This window comes from Gopherus flavomarginatus, chromosome 22 (genome assembly GCF_025201925.1).
Source record: "Gopherus flavomarginatus isolate rGopFla2 chromosome 22, rGopFla2.mat.asm, whole genome shotgun sequence".
Taxonomy (NCBI): domain Eukaryota; kingdom Metazoa; phylum Chordata; order Testudines; family Testudinidae; genus Gopherus; species Gopherus flavomarginatus.
This window is the reverse complement of record NC_066638.1, coordinates 8652630-8673460: the sequence shown is the minus strand read 5'-3', so window position 1 is coordinate 8673460 and position 20831 is coordinate 8652630. Positions and strand designations below refer to the sequence as shown.

The 20831-nt window shown below is 48.4% G+C and overlaps 1 protein-coding gene across 2 annotated transcripts in view; it reads right to left on the bottom strand.

Annotated features, from left to right (window-relative positions):
* LOC127039088 (calcipressin-3-like) overlaps window positions 1-20831 on the bottom strand; it is a 77093-nt gene that overhangs the window by 26705 nt on the left and 29557 nt on the right. The window contains exons 6-7 of one of the 2 annotated variants that reach the window (XR_007770872.1): window positions 19157-19304; window positions 15556-16477 (exon numbers count right to left, since the gene is read on the bottom strand). The exons of the other annotated variant lie outside the window; for it this stretch is intronic. The gene's annotated coding sequence lies outside the window, so the exon portion shown is untranslated. Of the gene's footprint in view, window positions 1-15555; window positions 16478-19156; window positions 19305-20831 lie in introns of those variants that run through there. 2 annotated transcript variants of the gene reach the window in all.

Genomic DNA, 20831 nt, shown 5'->3' with positions numbered 1-20831 from the left:
CCTCCCTGCCAGAGACACAGATCCCCCCGAGAGCTGCCGCAATGAGCAGCATTGGGAAGACTCCATACAAGCAGCCCCTTTAAGGGATTTCACCCCAACCCTGCTCCTCAGACTGGAAATGCCGGGCTACCCATAGCAAAGTGCAGCTTAATCTAGGAGTGGGGGAGCTGCCTCCTTCCTGAGCCAGGAGAGAACAAAGGACTAGATTCTCCATTCCCACACCTCCTCTTTCTCTCTCACGGAGAGGGGGTGAAGGGATCTCTTATTGACCCAACCTGTCCTGGTGCAGGAGACAAGCTCTGGGTTCCCCACGGAGCTGAGGGTCTCCAGGAAGAGTTCTGCCTGAGCTCCGAAGCGAGTCTCTCTCACCGACACAAGTGGGTCCCCCTCCAAGAACAGATATTGCCCCCACCCCTTTGTCTCCAGGGGCGCTGGATCAGTTTGTATAGTGTGGGAGGGGGAGGGTGCTGAGAGCCAGTGAACCAAACTGCAAACCTTGTATATGATGGAAACCACCTCAAGCCAGGGGGTGCAGCAGCCCCCCTCGTTCCAGCACTATGGGTGTCTCTCTAGTATGGTGGGACCAAGGGGGTACAACAGCAGCCCCACAGCCCGGGGCTAAAGGGGGAAAGTCTTGTCAGCACTTAAAGTGCAAGCAGCCCTGAACTGGCCCTGGGGGGCAACAGGGGAGCCCCACGCGTGTCCCCGCGTGCAGCAGGTCCCCCCACCCCCGGCTCAGGCTCTTGTCCGGGGGGTACAGAGCGCGGATCCCGCCCCGGTCCCAGCAGCAAGGCTCGGCTCGGCTCCTGGTCCCCTAACGACGGGCGCGGAAGGGGGCTCCCCCCGCTACCTGGGGCGCACGGGGTTCCCCCGGCTGGCAGCGGGACTAGGACGCACTTACCTGCAGTGTCCGGGGCGCGCTCGCAGCCCAGCGACCTGCTCCGCCTGCGGACTCCCGGGGCAGCCGGGCTCCCCGCCCCGGCTGGGGCCCCTCCCTCGGCGCCAGGTGATCCGCCCGCAGCCGGCCGCCTCCTCCCCCGCCGGGCCGGCCCAGCCCGGGGCAGGGGATCCCCTCCCGGCCTCGGTGGGGACCCCAGCCAGGCACAGGAGGGAGAAATTCCCTTTACTCTCCCCCCCGACTTTAAAGAGGTTTGGGGGGGCAGATTCCCCGAGCACCCCCCAGCAGCGGGAAATCCCTTCTCACCCCCCTTGGCAGGGCTGGGCAGTGATTTGTTCGTGAAATGGGGGGAGCTAGGGAGGAATTGCCCCACCCCCAGCTCGCAGTTGTGTGCCCTCTCCCCGGGGCACGTCCCCACTGCCCCCTAAGCCCCCTGACTCCGACTCCGCTTTGAGCCAGTTTATTCAGCCACAACTATTGACCAAATTGGACCCAGATTCACCACCCGTTTGGGTTGACCCGAAACTGCATCTGGAGGCAAAAAGAAATGATTTGCTGATTTCTCTTCACCCAGCTCTAGTTTTGAGCCGAGATGTTCTCTGTTTTCTTGGCAAAGAGGACCAGACATTTACTCTTTTTATTCCTAATTGTAAATTGAGATTCTCGTGTAATCCCACTTCCAGGAGCTGGGACTTTAGGAAAAAACACCAAATATCATGAGATTTGTCATAAAATTGGGAGAGTGGGTGACCTCCCTCCTAGGGTGACCAGACAGCAAGCGTGAAAAATCGGGGCAGGGGAGGGGGGTAATAGGCACCTATATAACAAAAAGCCCCAAATATCAGGACTGTCCCTATAAAATCGGGACATCTGGTCACCCTATTCCCCCCTGCTCTACACAGGTGCCTGTGGCTAACATCGGAATTTGCTAAGTGTGTTCCCTGTTCTGCAGTCAGATGGGCTTGGATGGAGCCCTGCATGGTGTGTCGCTGGGGCTCTGCAGCAACCCAGGGGGGCACTAACACAGATCCAATTGCACAATCAAAGCCTGTATTTCTACATAGTATTTACCTGGATCCATAGCTGGTGGCCACTCCCCCTGCAAGAAAGTCATGAGCCAGAATGACAGATTGTTAAATGTATTGAATGTCACCTCCGGGCACACACGCAATATTTAAGGTAACATACAGCTTTGGAAAACAAGAATACCTCTGCCCGCAGCCCAGCCCAAAATAAAGGAATTCACAAATGAGGCATCAACGCACCCAGCACTCATATGCGGAACGCGCAGACATGCAATTCCTCATCCAACCAGGGTTCAGTCCTAGGCAGAGAGGCAGCAACCACAAGGAAGGGGAGAGGAACAGAGTCTGACTGGGTTTGCTTAAACGACTGATTGGGAGAAATACCTGGGGGTGAGTGGGCACCACTCCACAATGTGTTAAACAAGTGGGCCTTTTCTTCTCTGGAGACCTGAGTGCATATGCTGCTTTAAAATCACAGGTGAAAAAGATCTGGTTGATTCATAATTTTTTTTTTTTGTTGCCACAGAGTCCACAATGTGCTCAGTGTTTTCCAGACCTACTGGAAGGTGTGATCCCTGTTCCAAGTAGCTCACAGACTAAGCACAGAAAGCCAGAGGTCACAGAAGAAATCTCAGCATGGGACAGGGAATAGTGTAGTCTAGATGTTAGCATGTGGGCCTGAGGCTCCGACTCCTCGCTTCTCTTCCTGGCTCTATCATCCATCTTCCGCAAGTTACTTAATCTCGTGGTTAACGTTTCAATTTAACCATCTGTAACCTGGGTAGAAGTGTTTCTACCTCAGAGCGAGGAGATTGGAAGGGTTAACTAATGTTTGTAAAGCACCTGCAAGAGAGAACACACTTTACTATTGTGCATTTGGTTTGGAAAAAATAGATCACACACTTCTCTTCCCCCTTTCTCCTACCACAAGAACACGGGGACATTTGGTGAAATTAAAAGTGGCAAATTTACCAATTACACATCCAAGCAAAACAGACACATAGGTTTTTGGAGACAAAATGCTTTCACCTGCAAAAAGCCCTCTGCGCGCCCTTCTGATTGTTTCAATATTAACCTTCGATAGACACGCTGAATCCGTTAAACGTGTAAGCAGAGATGTCATTCAGTTTTAAAAAAACCAATAGAAATGACGTGTCATGGGTGTTGTCATGACGCACCCTGTAATGTGGTAATACCCTGTTCAATAGAAAGATCTGATGACTATACTGCTGGACAATGTCTCTTCAAACAAAAGCTCACTGTTGTAATGGTTGTTTTGTTACAGGGGAAGAATTTGTAAACCTGGTAAAGCTTCCTACATAAATAAACAGTAAATAAAATAGGTAAATTTAAAGCAGATAAACTGTTTTTCAAACCACATAATGAACCCATGGAACTCATTGCAACAAGACACTGAGGTCATGAACTTAGCAGGATCAGAAGAGGACTGGGCATCAAAGGACACCCAGAGTCACAGTAGGAAGGATTACAAACAAACAAATGTTTTGGGATGGACCAAACCTTCCTGCTTCAATGCGTGAGCCAATCTCTAGTGACTGAGGGTTAGGAAAATGCTTTCCCGATGAGTAGGTTATTCCATGGCTTTCTACTGCAGACCCTAGCGTGCCTTCCTCTGAAGCATCTGGGGCTGGCCACATCAGAGACCAGACGCTGGGTTAGATAGATCACTAGTCAGATGCAGTGAAGCAATTCCTCCCTCCAGCTCTCCAAACCCTTCTGCCACTGTCACATACATAATACCATTGGGATTCTCTGCTTGAAAAATATCCCAGGAGAGGGCCAGCTAGCCCCTTGCAGGCCAGGATAGGTGGAGCTTTTTGTGGGAAGCTTATACATCCCTTGCCTACTCTGTGCTGAGTACCTCACTTTCAGAAGCAATGTATTCACCCACATTCCACTACTGAAAAAAAGGATTAATGGGGATGCAGAGCCTGATGATGGAAGTGATATTTGTAAGCATAGAACATCATTCTGAGTAAAGGGGAACAGAACTAAAAAATAAACATGAATGGTTTCACAAATAGCATATACTTTTTCCACGCAACACATAATTAGCCGGTGGAACTCACTGCTACAAGATATTGAAGTCAAGCCCTTAGTAGGAACAGAAGGGGAGTGAGCCTTTAAAGAATATCCAGACTTAGGCTGGGCATTTCAGGCACCCGTGTCGGCTGTGTGAGTCAGGTGCCCAAATACACAGGCACTCAGGAAGGAGTTTGAAAATCCCTGCCGTATTTCATAAGGCACAAAATCTGATCTAACTGATATAGCTGGCACAGACTCCACAGGGACAACATTGGCTTGGCTTGTGTTATATCCTGGAAAACTGAACCAAATCCTTTTTATAAACACTCCTGTTTGTCCTATTTGCTGTATTTCTCATCCCTCATTCCTTAGCATGTCCACAAAAAAAGGATCTTTGTAATCATCAGTTCCTTTTTAACCTCACTTGAAGTCATAAGCTTTAGGCATCAGACTGGTTTCTGTGGGAATGATTCTGCCACGTGAGTTTTCAAAGTGATGTTAGGGTCAGCAAGAGGGGTCTCTTTTTTCTCCACCAAAAAGACCTTGTTTCCGTCCACATCTTAATTAGGAACAAAGGAAAGACCCACAAAACATCTGCCAGAGCCATCAAGCTAGTTGTTTATGCTGTAGACATCACCCGAGTGCCATGTGAGCAGAATCATTTCCAAATGAAATGTTCCACATTCATTATGTGGGGTCAGTGCCTAGAACAAGGGAGGTCCAATCCCTGATTGGGGCCTTGGGGTGCAGTGTATCCTAGTGGATAGAGCACCGGACTGAGAGAGAGTAGGGTGCAACTCCTGGCTCTGTCACTGGCCTGCTCAGTGACACTGGACAAGTTCCTTCATCTCTTTATGCCTCGGTTTCCCCATTTTTACTGACCTCCTTGTAAAGCGCTCTGAGGTCTATGACTGAAAAGCACAGTACAAATTCACTCAGAATTTGCTTGAGGCTGGTCTATGAGGGAAAGCATCATTTGTAGCCATTCTGGGATAAATCCTGGTCCCAATGAAGCTCTTGTTGACTTCAGTGGGATTAAGATTTGCCTCTCCCTGAATCTCTAAATACACCCTGCAGCATACAGGATGGTGTAAAGGTGCGTGTGCAGGATGGAATCAGATCACCCATGGGATATGACAGTCACTTCCTCATTTCTGTCTATATTTTTAGAATCATATTGTGTAGGAGGTAAATCTGTTACCACTTGGTTGTGCATTGTGATGGATTTAACCTGTATTGCCACCTACGTCGCTATCCACAGGACCAAAAAAAAAAAGGGGTGGGGGGTCGGGGAGATTTCAGTCCAGCTTAGAAGAGATGGGAGCCAGCTCTGAAGTTCACACCTGTAGCAAGATCCAGAGTGTTTGGATTCAAACCCATCTCTGTTCCTGCTACCCTATGCAAGCCATTCTCTGCATACTAGGCTGCTCTGCAGGGATAGTGCAAGCAGATTTGGAGTCTCCAGCAAAGACTGAGGGAAGATCAGCCTCAGCCTCCTGTCTCTTGCCAGCTGGGTGGAAATGAGGGTCCGGGAAGAGGGATCACTTCCAGAGCTGAGCTATGCAGTTATGCAAAGAGTTAGGAGAAAAATAGCAGGAGGAAATCTGTGCTATATCCCAAGCAGGACTGGGAGAAAGCAGAAGATCATCCCAAAGCCCTAGAGGGCCCAAGCTGTTATCCCCACAGTTAGCATGAAACAGCTTATGCTGAAGTGTGGCTCTCATCACTGCCTCTCCCTGGCGTGGTTGGCCCCCTTAATCCAGGGCCTCCTGCAGCTGCAGATTGGGCAGGAGCGCCGGATCCTCCCTTCTGCCATCACCTGTAAACATTTGAAGCATTAGTAAGAGTCACTCCCAGGGACGTGAGGTTGCAGGGGGCTGATACATGTACACTGGCCTAAAAGCAACTTCTGCAGTTTCCTGCACCAGGGAGCCCTGCTATAATGGCAGATAACAATCCCATGGTATGCGGGCACTGGGAAATCTGATGGGTGCATTAGCATTCCTTATCTCGCCGATAGAGCTACTAAGGCAAATAAAAAGCTCAGTAATGAGTCACTCTGTTGGACAGAGGCAGGGATTGGAAGGCAAGCAGCATTATTGCGACTGGCTCAAATTCCACTGCCTCCCAGCTGCTCACAGATGCACATTAAAAGATAAAACTTTTACACAGCAAAAGAACTTGGGGGGCCTAATGCCAGGAACCTTTATCACTGCCCAGCCGATGAGCAAACGCAGCCAGTTAGTGTTTGCCAGCCTTGCCCACCCTTAGATCAGACCCTGGAGACAAGGACCAGAGCTCCTCTGCCCCAGAGGCTGGGTTAAGTTCAGAGGGGATGTAAATGGCGTAATGTACACACTGAGCTAGAAGAACGGGGAAAATGGTAGCAGGAGGGTATAAAATGAAATGAGTTTGCATGTCGCTGGGCATGTCTAGGCAGGAGCATGGGGGAGAGATTTCTTACCAGTCACTTTCCTGCTACCCACACCCCTCCCAAATCCCTGGCATGTAAATTGCACCACTTAAAGCTCAGGCCTGCATTACCGATGTGTACCGTACACCACTATTCACGTTGCCTTTGAATTTGGTCCACGGCCTCTGAGAACCAGCGAGGCCCTTTAACGGCTGCTATTTAAAAGAGAAACTACTTTACACCTTAAAAATAAGATACCTGATGATTCATTCCCACTACCAGGCTTGTGAGAACAGCCAGGAGCTCCATTATCAGCTGTAGCTTTGCATAAGTCAGGCAAGAAGACTTGTTGCAATTGCTATTTATTTGTGCTGAGATAGCACTTAAAGATGCCCACCTGGGATCAGGGTCCATTATACTATACGCTGTATAGACACAAGAGACAGGCTTTGCCCAGAGGAGTCTTCGAGCTACATACACAGGACAGATGTGGGTGGGGAAACAGAGGCATGGAACGGTAAAGTGACTTGCCCGACGTCACAGAGCATGTCAGAGCTGGGAATAGAACCCAGGTGTCCTGACTCACACAGTCCAGTGCCTTTTAGTACTTTATCTTCTACTATCCTCAAAACCAGTAACTAAGTAGCTCAATTTTCTTATCCCTAGGTGACATGTAACGAAATTGAGGCCGAGAGCAGGATTGCCAACTCAGTAAGCATTCAAACATAATGATGTTATGAACATAATCAACCTCCTGCCACAAAAAAATCAAGAGATTGCCTTAAAAATCATGAGGTTTTTTTTTAAATTAGGTGCTCTTCATTTGGCTTCTGCAGCTCTTTTGAGCCTTAAGGGGCCACATTTTCGATTTTTTTCATGCATGCTCCATGAGGGCTAGAAACTTTTTTTTTTAAATGAAAACCTAGATTCGCCCATGATCACTTGACTCCCGGAGCTGGGGCTTGGGATGTTAAGTACAATGTGAAAAATCATCCACAAGAGTTGAATTCACTGAGAGAGGGAGTCAGCCAAGGCAGCAGATGAGTCAGGACTAAAAGTGAGAAGCCCTGAGCTAATTCTGCCAGGCCAGCCTGCCCCTCGGGATAAGGAGCCATTGGTTATGCACTTTCAGATTCTCCATCTAGGTGGGATAAACCCTCCTTCTGTCACGCAGAGACATGGTGCATCAGCCCTTAGTCATGAATCCATTGTGCACACCTCACCTGCAACTAGTCTCCCTACCATGCTGGGCTGGGGGTTGCTGATTACCCTCCTGTAGACCTACCCAGGTGATGTCTAAAGGCTGCGCTGATCATTTGACGCATAACAGGAGATACTTTGGGAACAGGGCATGTAATTCATTCCACTCAGTGCACCTTGAAATTGTTCAGAGCAAGACTGAAACTGCCTCTCCCCAGAAGCTAGCTCAGCGCATTGGATCCACACATGCTAATGGAACAGACCAGTGAGGGACAGACAGGGCAGATGGGCAGGTACCAGAGTTATCTTAACACCAGTACAGTCAATCCATCTGGTTACCTGTGTACTTGGCTATTAGCCTAGTGGTTAGAACAGAACACTGCAAGGCAGGACTCCTGAGTTCTCATTGATTGGCCATTCCTGCTGGGTGGGGGTGAGAAGAGACAGAATAGCCAGTGTGTGTAGAGCTAGATAAGATGAGACACCCGTTCTGAAGTGGGCATAAGAACATTTACCTAGCGCACAAGAGTGTTGTGAAGTGTTAAAATGTGTAAAGTGCTTTGAGATCCCTGAATGGAAAGCATCATGTAAGGGTCAAGCATTGTTATGGTCGGGTTCCGTGTGTCAGTTCTCTGGGCCCCAGCTTTGGTGCCAGTCACCTTGGCGAATGCAGTCAAGCAGCAGTGTTCCTTTTTAAAGAGCTGGTTCTGCAACCCCAGGTGATGGTTGGGTTCCATAGGAGAGGTATGTGCTTGGCACATTATCACTGCAGTAAACAGAAAGTCACCTCTTGTATGGCACTGTTTGTGTTCCCTGAGCCTAGCAAAGTGCTTACTGTAAGTATCCGGGTTGATTCAGATTTAGTGTTGGGTAGGAAGCTCATTTTAACACTTTATCAAATGTAATCAGGGGAACAAAACGTGAAAGCTTTTACGCTGGAGACAATGGAGTCTTGAGGGAATTAAAGCTTCAAAACCTAGTTGCTGGTCACTTTTTTTTGCAGACGTTTCAAGAGCCACCATTTAACGGGGCAGCTTAGTGACCTACGAATCAGCATGGAGCTACTGAGCTTTCCTTGAGCCGCTGGTTCAGAGCTCAGCAAGGCTAACACCGTCCTTCATCTTTCCAAGGTGATTCATTTAGTTTAGTGGGTGTCTTTATAAGACTCTTAAAAAATAACATGATTCTGCCTGGATGTGAAAGAACTTGAGGCACTGTTGTGAGTGCAGGCGTGGTATCCTTATCCCAGCTTCCCCTTCCATTCTCCACCTCGGAGCAGGCTGCATTGCACTGATGCGATATGTGCAGCCGGTGAAAGGTTCTATGGGGTGGTTAAATAGTATTACAACCGTCCTAACATTTCATTTAGTACAAAGGAGGAGACATCAGCCCGTGTGACGATCAGATAGTCCAGATTTCTGGGGAAAGTCCTAGGTCTCCAGTCAGTTGCTTTCCTGTGACCTTTGCCCATCAGTGAGTGGGTTGGGGTGGGATGCTAGAGGAGAGCAGGAGTAAAGGTTTCCATTGTAAATTGCTGCCTAGATCCTCTACACACACTTTCCTTCCCAATGAAGCTGGAGCACCGTGGCCTGGAGCTAATGGAGAGCAGAGCCAGTTCCCGGCTGTTCTGTCAGATTTGGGGCGGGACCTTTGTAAATGCCCAAAGGATCTCTAGCGATGTTGGTTCTATCTGTTCTACTTGGCAGCATTTCCGTGCTGCACAGGGCCCCCGAGCACATGGGGCTCGGTGCCCAGAACTTCTCCATTACCTGAGCAATAAACGCTATTGCAAGGTTTATAGCCTCCTGTGTGTGTAAAACATGGCACGCCCTTACCAAGCAGCCGGCCCTTAGGGGCTGGATTTGCCATGGGGAGAGAATGCTCCTCTCCGTGGAGGGACTTTCCAGACTAGAGACTGGAGCTCACTGCCAGGAAACACCAGTGGGTACAATCTCTGCTCTACCACCGACACACTGGCTGGCTTTGGGCAAGTTGCTAATCTCTCTTTTTCCCCATCAAGGGAAAGTAACATAACAGCACAGCCTTCAGAGGATAGGCTCTTACCGACCCCTTACCTCCACAATTCTGGCAGCTGCTTTCATTCACCTCAGGCAGCAACTCGAGTCAGATGAAATCTTGAACTTTAGAACAGACCAGGGTTGGTCTCAGATGTCTCCCGAGTGGGCTATTCCCCCGACTTCCTGTCTGACACTCTAGCTCAGTGGTTCTCAAACTTTTGTACTGGTGACCCCTTTCACATAGGAAGCCTCTGAGTGTGACCCCCCTTATAAATTAAAAACACTTTAAAATATATGTAACATCACTATAAATCCAGGAGGCAAAGCTGGGTTTGGGGTGGAGGCTGACAGCTCACGACTCCCCCCATGTAATAACCTCGCGACCCCCTGAGGGATCCTGACCCCCAGTTTGAGAACCCCTGCTCTAGCTTCTCCTGAAGATAATTTCACAGCCTTTCGCTTCTGTTGCATGGGAACTAATGAGATCTACCTGGTCTGGCTGCTACGGGACCCAGCAGAATAGCGCTGCACCTCCACTCAGATGAGGGCAGGGGATTGAACTCGATGACCTCTCAAGGTCCCTTCCAGTCCTAGAGTCTATGAGTCTATGAGATCGTGATATTTCTTCCCCTGGGAGAAACAGAGCTAAGGTGTTGCAAGCGTGAGAGTTTCTTCCCTGCGGGGTCCCAAAACCTGGACTCCATGTCACAAATGCTTACCTGGGAGGCTCAGTTTGCCAAGCAAGGTGTAACTGCTGAGCATTGTTATCCCGATTAGTGCTGCAGTGAACTAGCCACACTTTGGCACGGATGCCCCACTGAGCTCATTTGGCTGAAGATGATACAAGACTAGGAGGGGATGGCGCTCACCTTTAGATCTCTATAGCGTCCCTCACAATAGTGAAGGAACAGGACTCAGATACAATGGATGTGAAGGGAATTCTTTGCTGAGATCCCCGCATAAACAGGACCTTGTACTGATCTCTGGAGGCTTTCTCCCACCCCAAAGGTCTATTCACTCCAGCACTGCTGGCAGTAGCTGAGGGACCACTAGTGTTAACCAGCCACCCTTTCCTTAAACCTATTGGCACATTAATAACCCTGTTCAGAACAAGTTTAGATGACCCGGTGGCTAAAACACCAGCTGTCTCCATTGCATGAGATATTTAACATTAGGATGGTCAAGACCAAGCACTGTGCATGAGTGTCAAGTAACAAAGAGATAAAATGAACCAATGGGTGAATCAGGGCAACAAAATGTGCTCTGACAAATTTGAGGCTCCCATGCTGTGTCTCATGACCACCTGAGATTTCACTGTGACAGCAAGGAGAAAACTTGCATGCTTAAAAAGTACACTAGAGCCAAAGGGGAATCTCTGTGAATGGTTAGCAGATTAGGGCTTCTGACTCAGAACTGAGTCCTCATTCTGTCCAGTACAGGACAGTTGTGCCTAAGGACAGCGTCAGTCTCTGGAGAACCCAGAATACAGGACGTATGGGTGGAGGCCCTACAAAGTACAGGGAAAGGATAATGCCCAGGTTGCAAGAAGCTTGAATAGTATCTCTCTTCCCTTCAGCCCATGAGGCCCTCGGCAATCAGGATCTGACGGACTAGGAACTGTGGTAAGAGAGTGGCTCATCACATCCAGTTGACAAGGAGGTGAGAGTAACAGTAGGGAGAAATTAGTATTGGGAAAATCTCTTACCGCTTCAAAAGTTATTTTTCCTCCCTTGGTATCTTGCTGTTAATTGATTTATCTCATTAGACTGATCTCACACTTGGTAAAGCAACCCCCATCCTTTCATGTATTTATACCTGCTCCTGTATTTTTCACTTCGTGCATCTGATGAAGTGGGCTCTAGCCCACAAAAGCTTATGCCCAAATACATTTGTTAGTCTCTAAGGTGCCACAAGGACTCCTCGTTGTTTTAACACTTACTGTGTTCAGCTCCTTGCACCTGAGGATCTCAAAGTACTTTACCAGCATTGATTATTGTGTTTCATGACACCCTACAGAATTAGACATTAACCCCATTTTACAGATGAAGAAAATGAGGCCTGGAGAGGTTACTACATTCCTTGCTCAAAGTCACACAGTGAATCAGAGGTGGACTTTGGAACAGATCCCAGCTCTCCTGACTCCTCTTGTCCTCCTCTGACTCTCAACTCATTTCTTCTTTCTCTGCAACAGGTACACGGGTAGTGACAGAATCCCATTGTTTCCTTGCCAAGTAAAAAAAACCCTCTCGTTTTATGTGCATGACTCATCTATGTCCTTCCACGTTATTTAACACCGCAAAGCACTTTGAACTAGTGCTTGTGTGAAACACAACATACAAAATAAAGGCCAGTTCTTAAGAACTCCACTTACAAAGCTCTCACTGGCTTCAATGAAAGTCCATGCAGAGTATCTACAGAGGGCCAGATCCTGAACTTGCCATAGGCTTTAAATTTCTATTATTAGCTAATGCATTGATATCCACTCCTGAGTTTACACACAAGATCCCTGCTCTCAAGATCATTGACTCCATATTCAAAATGTCAGCTGCCAATGCCAGATTAAATTTGGACAATCTCGGTTTCTAATCTGACATTGTGCCCTTGGGGACGTGTTCGTTAGGGCCAAACTCTACCCTGCGATACGCAAGAGCAATTCATGAAGAAGTAAATGGGAGTTGTGCATGCGTATCGAAGGGCAGAATTGAACCCGTTTTCAGGAACTATGGGCCTCACTCTGTCAAGCACTGAGCACTCTCCACTATGACTGAAGCCAGAGTTGAGGGTTCTCAGTATCTTGCTGCATCTTGGAGAATAAGGCCTGTCGTCATTCTCCACATACTGAAACTGCTTAAGGCTAATGTCCTGCCTTTAATTAAAGACATTAAGCAAGATGTAAGGAACAGGCATAACTTACTAAGATCCGGGCTATGTAGTCTACATTGCCAAATGCAATTATCATGCTTAAGCTGTTAAGCAAGCGTCAACCTATTCCTAGAATGTTAGATACATTCAGTATAACGCTGACTGGAAGTGTATTTAACCTGACAGAGAGGGGAGAAGGTAAGCGTGCACTGGTTTAGTGCAAGGGATAGTCCAAATGAATATGGTGTAATTCAACAGATGGCATGATCTATTATTATTATACAGTATTTCTTATTATCTTTCACGTAGTGCCTACACACACAGAGTAAGACACACTCCCTGCCCCAAAGATCTTACAGTCTAAGTTCACAAAGGATGCAACTAAGGAACCCAGTAGGTTTGCCAAGCATCTAGTTTTCAGCTGGAACGCCCGGTTGAAAAGGGACACTGGTGGCTCTGGTCAGCACAGCTGACCAGGCCCTTAAAAGTCCAATCAGTGGCGCAGCAGGGCTAAGGCAGGCTCCCTGCCTTCCCTGGCTCTGCACAGCTCCTGGAAGTGGCTGGCATGTGCTGCCCCCGCCCCCAGCTCCATAGCTCCCATTGGACAGGAACTGGGGCCAATGGGAGCTGTGGAGGTGGGCTCTGTGGGTGCGGGCAGCGTGCATTGTGCAGAGCTGCCTGGCTGCACCTCCACCTAGGGGAAGGACATGCTGGCCACTTCTGGGAGCTGCACCAAGCCAGGACAGGTAGGGAGCCTGCCTTAGCCTCACTGTGCCATCAACTGGGGGCCACCTGAGGTAAGTGCCACCCGGCCGGATCCGCAACCTCGCCCCAGGTTGGAACCCCCTCCCACACCCCAACTCCCTCCCAGACCCCAGGCCCCCACCTGCACCCCAACCTCCTACCCCAGGCCTGAGCACCCTCCCACACCAAAACTCTCTCCAGGAGCCCACATCTCGCACCCCTGCCCCTACTCCAACCCCCTGCCCCAGCCCTGAGCCCCCTCCCACACTCCAAACCCCTTGGCCCCAGCCTCACCCCAGATCCCACACCCCCAGCTGGACCCTGCACCCCCACCTGCACTCCAACTCCCTGCCCAAGTCCTGATCCTGCTTCCGCACTCCAAACCCCTCATTTCTGGCCCCACTCCAGAGCCCGCACCCTCAGCTGGAATCCTCACCCCACTCCCACACCCCAACCCCCTGCCCCAGCCCAGTGAAAGTGAGTGAGGTTGGGGGAGAGCGAGAGGGAGGGGGCTGGAGTGAGTGGGGACGGGGCCTCGGAGAAGGGGCAGGGAAAGGGTGTTCTGTTTTGTGCAATTAGAAAGTTGGCAACCCTAGAACCCAGCGAAGGGAAGTGACTTGCCCAAAGTCGCCTCGCAGGTCAGTGGTACAGCCAGGACTAGAACCTAAATCTTCTGACTTCCAGCCTAGTGCCCTCATCATTGGGCAATTTTACCTCTGTCCCTAATACAAGCATTGCTCAGAAAAACTGAAAGGATGTTATAAGCTTCTATGCTGTTTAGTTTTTTGTATTTCAGATGATTTGGACAGTTAAACTAGGCTGGTCAATTTCAGAGTCTCTTGTATATTTCACTTTCCCATTGTGTCTGTCTGATGCTGCAGATGTTTGGATTTCCAACTCTAATTTGACACATTAGCCGGCCCAGATTAACCCTAGGGCTTACCCCAACCTGCTAACACCCTAAAATACAAATGACCTCGTTTACACTAAGATTAAAACACACATTAAAAATATGTGTTTTTTCCTTGGGTAGATGTGGCTTAATACAAATAGATTTTTTTAAAAAATAGCACACAGATGTTAGCCCCTTCGTATCCCAACTGCAATATGGCGACAGTAACCCTTGCGTAAGTGGTGCAATGGTTCTGCTATTGTGGGGAACTTTTCTGGCTTATAAAGTACCCCAGTGAAACGGGCTAGAGAAAAGATCTGAGTCCTCGCTCCCACTTCCTGCCTGACCTCGAGGGCTCCCCTTCCACTCTCCTGTGCGACAGAGTCCTCGTAACCCCAACAAGGCTGGGCCCAGGATTCCTGGGGGTCTCGACCCCCAACCTTGTTGTGGTCAGAAGAATGGCCATACTGGGTCAGACCAAAAGTCCATTGATCCCAGTATCCTGTCTTCCAACAGTGGCCAATGCCAGGTGCCCTAGAGGGAATGTATAGAACAGGTAAACATCAAGTGATCCACCCCATCGCCAATTCCCAGATTCTGGCAAACAGAGGCTAGGGACACCATCCCTGCAGATCCTGGCTAATAGCTATTGATGGACCTACCCTCCATGAACTTATCTAATTCTTTTTGAACTCTGTTATAGTCTTGGCCTTCACAACATCCTCTGGCAAGGAGTTCCACAGGTTGACTGCGTTGTGTGAAAAAATACTTCCTTTTTATAGATTCATAGACTCTAGGACTGGAAGGGACCTCGAGAAGTCATCGAGTCCAGTCCCCTGCCCTCATGGCAGGACCAAATACTGTCTAGACCATCTCTGATAGACATTTATCTAACCTACTCTTAAATATCTCCAGAGATGGAGATTCCACAGCTTCCCTAGGCAATTTATTCCAGTATTTAACTACCCTGAACTATCCTTTTGTTTGTTTTAAACCACTTAGGTCACTTAGGACAGGGGCTAGGGTGTCCCCACTTCAGGGTGCTCTCTCCGCTCTGGACACTCCTCCATACAGTTCAAAGCAAATATCATTTATTAAACAGCAATCAATATAAAAACTAAGGAAAAACTGGGAAAGAGCAAGGAAGTAGCTGTTTAAGAGTCCAATCCCATAAGTTTCTAGGGGCTCCTCAACTCCCCTTGCATTCAATGTTCCCAGCAAGTTCAGCTGAGGGTGCTCAGCTCCCCACCAGCGCTGGCCTTCAAGTGTTCAAAATGGAGAAGTGGTAGAATTATACAGGTGCTATAAAAGCCCACGCAGGAGCAGTGAGTCACAGATCCAGCTAGGTGTGCATCTCCTGTTCAGATTAGCAAAGGCAAGAACTTCTGCATTTTCCCCAGGGCGTGGGGGCTGTTTGCTTGTGGCCCTTTCCACATTACAAACACACACAGGAACACTAAACTCTCAAATATATATTTTTTCAAGACATTAAATGATCCCAGCAACAAAACCCAAAGAAGCAGAAGAGAGTGAAAGATAATGCAGCTCCCAACAAGTGCAGAGTGGCACCACCCCATTCAAAAGGTTTATGGAATATTCATTCCCTTTCTGGGAATAAATTAAGTGGGGACATTTTATGCTTGAGGCCTTTTCACAGGCAATTGCTCAGTGAGAAGTGAGAAATTGAACCAGCAGCAGAAGCAACAGGTTCATGAAGCCAGAATCCATGTTTAGAAGTTCTTAAACCAAGCCAGCACTTACTTTTTCTTGAAGTCTCTCTTCCCAGGGTATACACTTTGTTAAACTGGACAGATGGCGGTAAATATTTGTCAGCTATTTATGAAGGAGAAAATTCCTTAAGGGAATTGCTAGTTTTCTCACAATACAGACATAAGAAAGGGGTTTCTCTGCAGACCTATGCATTCTAAAAAACACCCATTCAAATAGATTAGCAGGGGCTCTAATTAAGAGAGAAAATGAAGATAAAGTAGGGGGAAAGTTGGTGCTCGTTAATTAAGTATAGTTAACACTTTGGTTCAGGAAGTCTGAATCTCACTAAGGTGCAAGGGAGGCGGGGCACTGGACTAGGGGTCAGGAGACTTGGGTTCTGGTTCTCGCTGTTACTGACCAACTGTCTGATCCTGGACGAGTCACTTTTCCACTTTGTGCATCTGCTTCCCCAGTCACTCATTGTCCATCTTGCCTATTGATGTTGGTATTTTGAGAAAGGAGCCTGAATGTCAGTTGGAGCTGGGCACCCAACCCCCTTCAGTTCCTCTGACAAGCCTGTCTTCAGGCTGTAAACTCATGGGGGTAGGATTTGTCTCCTTATGTTTGTACAGCTCCTGTCACAACAGGGCAGCAATCCAAGCTGGGGCCCTAGCAAAACAAATAATGTAGAACGTCATGTGAACAAAAGGAATGCCGTTTCTGTAGACTTTAAAATAGTAAACCAATTATTTCAATGGTCATTCACAGAGGTTTACAGGCTCCTTCTGCTGGCTGATTTCATAGGGAAACTCTTCCTTATTTTCCAAACTTTCCTTGATTCACTAAATACTTAAATTAAAAGGGCAGCATCATCTAGTAGTTAGAGCACATGCCAGTGCAAAATGTTGTTTTCCAAAAAGGAATGGACTACAAAAATCCTCGGACTCAAGAATTCAGTCTCTCAATATGCTCACAGGGAGACACATGTCTAGCCTGGTGACTGAGTGTGGGAGAAGGGTGTGGGCCCAAATTCTGTTATCGGCTTATGTTTCACTGCCCATTCTGGTTTGCAGTGGTGTTGAAGCTGTGTTGGTCCCAGGATGAAAGAGACAAGGTGGGTGAGGAAGTATATTTTACGGGGGGTGGAAGGAACAAACTGTAGCATTTCACAGAGCTCTTCCTCAGGTCTGGGGAAGGTAAGGTAGCTGGAACGTGCAAGCCAAATACAAGGTGGGACAGATTGTTGGCATAAGGGGTTCACACATGTTGTATGAGACAGTGCTGCCCAGAGGGGGAGGCAAGTGGGGCAATTTGCCCCAGGCCCTGGCCCCGCAGGGGCCCCCACAAGAGTTTTTTGAGGCCCGTGGAGTGGGGTCCTTCACTCGCTCGGGGGCCCCGGAAAACTCTCGTGGGGCCCGGGCCTCCGGAGCTTCTTCCGCTCCGGATCTTCGGCGGCAATTCGGCCGCGGGGGGTCTTTCCGCCCTGGGACCCGCCACCAAAGTGCTGGGTCTTCGGCCACAGTTCAGCAGCAGGGGCCCGCCGCTGCCAAAGACCCCAGTCCCCCTAAATCCTCTGGGCAGCCCTGGTAGGAGACCACTTAAATTGAAGTGGGCAATTCATACTTCTGCAGTCCTAGGGCAAAGAAAGCTGCTCACTGCCCACTTCATTGTACCTGGTCTCCTATAACCTATGTAAACCACTCCCACCTTGTATTTACATGGACATTCTTACCTTCCCCAGATCTGAGGAAGAACCTGGGGGAGCTCAAAAGCTTGTCCTTTCCACCAACAGAAGTTAGTCCACTAAAATATATTACCTCACCCACCTTGTCTCTCACACTGACGATTCTAGCAGTAAATCATATTTTCCTCCCATCCGTGTGTGGATGATGACATTTTCATAAGATACATACACTGTGTGATGGGGCAAGGCCAGATGGCTACAGTAAAGTACTGAGAAACAGGTATGTTAGCCCCAGGCTAAACAAATCCCTAGGACCCTGGTAACCAAATGGCAGTTGCTCCAGGTTAATCAAGGCACCTGGGGCCAATTAAGATCTTTCTAGAAGGCAGCAGAGATAGCTACTGCAATTAGAACACCTGCAGCCAATCAAGGCAGGCTAATCAGGGCACCTGGGTTTAAAAAGGAGCTCACTCCAGTCAGGCAGGGAGGAGCCAGAGGAGAAGGAGTGTGTGAGAGAAGCTGGGAGCGAGAGAGTGTAGTGCTGGAGGATTGAGGAGGACAAGCCTTATCAGACACCAGGAGGAAGGTCCTGTGGTGAGGCTAAAGAAGGTGTTTGGAGGAGGCCATGGGGAAGTAGCCCAGGGAGTTGTAGCTGTCATGCAGCTGGTACAGGAGGCACTATAGACAGCTGCAATCCACAGGGCCCTGGGCTGGAACCTGGAGTAGAGGGTGGGCCTGGGTTCCCCCCAAACCTCCCAACTCCTGATCAGACACAGGAGGAGCTGACCCAGACTGTGGGTTCCACAAGAGGGGAAGATCACTGAGGTGAACAAATCTGCCAATAAGCGCAGGACCCACTAAGGTAGAGGAGGAACTTTGTCACAACTGTAAGTGAAGTTTGCAACATGCTTTGAAAAGTGTGGAACAACACCTAGCTTTTATGTAGAACTTTCACCGGTAGATTTCACAGTGCTTTATAAAAGAGGGAACTACCGTTAATCTTTTCTTATGCACACCCTATGCGAAGTCCAAGCATGCAGCCTTCTGGGGGTTTGGCTTTGGGGGAGAATTTCACAGGCAATTTGTTATTAATTTGTATTATGGTAGCACCGAGGAGCCAACTGAAATCAGGGGCCTGTTGTGCTAAACACTGTCCAAGACCATGTTTGGTCACAAAGAGCTTAATCTACATGAGTGCCAAACGCCCACTGAAAGGCAATGGGAGTTGGGAGATTAGTTGCCCTTTGTGCCTTTGAGGGGCTTTTTATTGGTCACCCAAAGAGCAATAAAAGAAAACTCAACCCAAACTTCCTTCCTGAGTCTGATTCTTCCTAGGACTGCCCTGCAGAACCTCCTCTAGTCCACACTCCCAGTCCCTACTTCCTCCTTCAGCATCTTGAGACACCTGTGCTCAGCGTAGCTCTACAAGGCCTTAGGAACAGTCACCCTGTTACAATATCTAACCAAACATTTAACATGGTGGCTGTCAGTTCTCGTTTAGTACAGAGATCCTCCCAGTCCTGATCTTAGCCCTTTCTTGCAGCTACAAGAGAGGTCAGTTTGTGTTGTGATTTTAATTGTAATATTTGAAAGTGCTGCAGCTCCTTATACCCTCCCCCACCCCTTTGTATCTGTGCTGCATTTTCCCCTGGTGTAGGACATACTTTTATTAGGACCGACTCTCCTCTCATCCACAGCTCTAATCTTTCTAGCTCCCTTTGCAGTTTGGTTCCATCCTTCTTTATGGCGGTTACTACTCCAAATGTTGATGAGGTCCGCAGACCTGATCATGGATGAATTTACACCAAATGTCTGAAAAAGCCAGGTGTGCAGTAAAGTGTTCGTCTGTTCTCAAGTTAGTTGGTGAGAAAAAGCTCTGGAAACACTAAGTAGTCCTGGACTGGCAGGAGAATCATTTTGTATTAGCAATGATTCAACCACCACAGTGTCAAAAACGAGGGTGAAGGGCACAGTTTTAATTGCCGTACATCTACAATTAATTTGGCTTTTCTTGCTATGAACATAGTAATCATGAAACCTAGGTCACGCCAGTCCACCTTAACAGACTCATTTCCTGGGGATATCACCACACTGTGCTGAGGGGTCATGATGAGGCATCCCTTTACCTGGCAGAGTGAGTCACTCCATTTTTATCTCAGCTAGGGTGACCAGATGTCCTGATTTTATAGGGAAAGTCCCAATTTTTGGGTCTCTCTCTCATGTAGGCTCCTATTACCCCGCACTCCCATCCCGATTTTTCACACTTGCTGTCTGGTCGCCCTAACCTCAGGGCAAAAAGCAGCTTGGGGGGGTTATTTTGCACCTTTTCTTAGACAGCAAATGGAAGTAGGCACTGGGTGCGTGAATGGGGGATTTTTTAGATTTTCTGTACGAGGAACTGAAGGGTTCCTCATGCACAGCCAGCACACCACGAGGGAAAGCCCTATGCACTGGTTTAGCCCTTTTTAGAGAGACTAATCTCAGGGGAAAGGGTAGTTCATTTTTCATACTCATTCAGATCCTTGATCTACGTTCAGAGCGAGTTAAAGTTGCCACATATGCCGTCCATCCTGGGTCCACAGACGTGTCGATGGGTCTTGTGCTAGCTGCTCACAGGAGCTGCCCAGATGCTGCTTTGACGTTAAGAGCACAAGAATGGCCAGACTAGGTCAGACCAATGGTGTAACTAGCCCAGTCTCCTGCCTTCCAACAGCAGCAGGTGCCAGATGCTTCAGAGGGAATGAACAGAACAGGGCAATTTATCAAGTGGTCCCTCCCATTGTCCAGTGCCAGCTTCCGGCAGCCAAAAGTTCAGGGACACCCAGAACATGGAGTTGCATCCCTGACTATCTTGACTAACAAGCAGTGATGGATCTATCCTCCACGAACTTATCTAATTCTTTTTTTGAACAGTTAATAGTTTTGGCCTCCATAACATTCCCTGGCGACAAGTTCCACAGGCTCACTGTTCGTTCATTTGTTTGGGTGACCCCGTTTGTGTGCTACATGAAGGGTTAAATAAAACTTCCTTATTCACTTCCTCCACGTCATTCACGATTTTATAGACCTCTATCATATCCCCCCTTAGCCGAATAGCCCCACACTTCTTAATTTCTCCTCATATGCCCTTCTCTGTACTTTTTCCAATTGTAGTATCTTTTTTGAGATGGGGCAACCAGCACTGCATACAGCAGTCAAGGTGTGGGCGTACCATGGATTTATAGAAGGGCATTATATTTTCTGTCATCTTATCTATTCCTTTGCTAATTGTGCCTAACGCTGTTCGCTTTTTTGACTGCCACCGCACATTGAACAGGTGTTTTCAGAGAACTATCTATG